The sequence below is a fragment of the Cynara cardunculus genome (assembly GCF_001531365.2).
Source record: "Cynara cardunculus var. scolymus isolate 2C chromosome LG 2, CcrdV1, whole genome shotgun sequence".
Taxonomy (NCBI): Eukaryota; Viridiplantae; Streptophyta; class Magnoliopsida; order Asterales; family Asteraceae; genus Cynara; species Cynara cardunculus.
This window is the reverse complement of record NC_037529.1, coordinates 33284438-33285883: the sequence shown is the minus strand read 5'-3', so window position 1 is coordinate 33285883 and position 1446 is coordinate 33284438.

Below are 1446 nucleotides of genomic sequence, written 5' to 3'. Positions count from 1 at the left end.
AATTTTTCAAATTCAGATGTTTGTCTAGCTGATGAGGTTGATAAGTTTGATATTACAAATGATTTACCTTCAGATTGTTCAAAGAGTTTTAATCAAAAACCTGTTTCCGAGGAAGTTTACTATAAAAAGAATAAATTCAAAAAGAATCCGAGGAAACAGAAGAAGCTTACAAAGAAAAAGAAAGTTCAACATTCAAGTGAATCTGATAATTTTCTTTTTCCTTATTCAGATAATTCGTTGAAGATTAAACATTATTGGAGAGTAAAAGAAGAAGTSAAATCATCTACTAAACTGAAGAAGAATAATTTTACTAAATCCATATTAAATGATTCGAAATTGAATAGTTTTGTAACAAGATATTCAGTAGATGAATTATTTGATATTAGAAATAGTAAAAATTATTGTTCTCCGAGTGGAGTAAATGAATTATTTCAGTCTTTTACTTCTTTTAGACCATACCATTTCATGCATTCTATGCTATCTTACGTATCTAAAAGTGCTGAAAAGAATACATCTTATAGAAATAAATGGTTTGGAAGTTACAACATACCCCAACCAAATACTAACATATTAGGACCCAAGTTCGTTTGGGTACCAAAATCTACTTGATTTGGTTTTGCAGGTGTGTCAAGCTTATGTTGATCAGAATATCATTCCAATGATACACCAATGCAGGAGGAGTTGTGACTTATTTCAAACTAAGGCTTCTAAACATCCAGTTTAGGACCCGTGCTTAACTTTATGGCTTCTGAACATTTCAGTTCAGAACCCGTGTTTTACCGAGTGTGGTTTCTAAACACCCAGTTTAGAACCCGTGCTTAAAAAAAAATTTCTTTTCATTTTTGAGCTTAAAAGATTTATTACTTAAATCTACTTTCTAGGGGGAGTTTCCTTAGAAAATTCAATAATTGGTTTTGGAAATAATTTTTTTTGGGATAACGAGTACATTCTCTGAACAGGTATTTCTTGAGTTTTTACTTGCGTAAATTCTCATCGTACATAACTCCAATACCTGTATCAGCTATTCTTCAAACTATTATTATCACGTCTCTTATACGAAAATCATTTTCGGTGATAATACACTCGTTTGTATTCAACATTGATTTCTGATATTGTTTTTCTTTAACTGATTCACATTCATTAATTTTTTTCTTAATATCAGAATCTGTAAACTTGTTCTTACAGATCTTCATTCTTTTCTCTCATACATATCAAATAATCGAATCGTTGTCGCTTCATTCTTTATTGATCGTGCTTAAAGCCAAATTCTTTGATCAAACTTTTATTTGATCATTGTGCTTTAAAGAAATAATTTTTTTGATCATTCTTTGTGATCTTATGTGCATAATGCAATATTTTAGGAGGGACTGAGTGCTTATCAGAAATACCTCTATGGAATGTCAAAACTGACAGACCTACCCAAGAGGACAACCATATCTGAGTGAG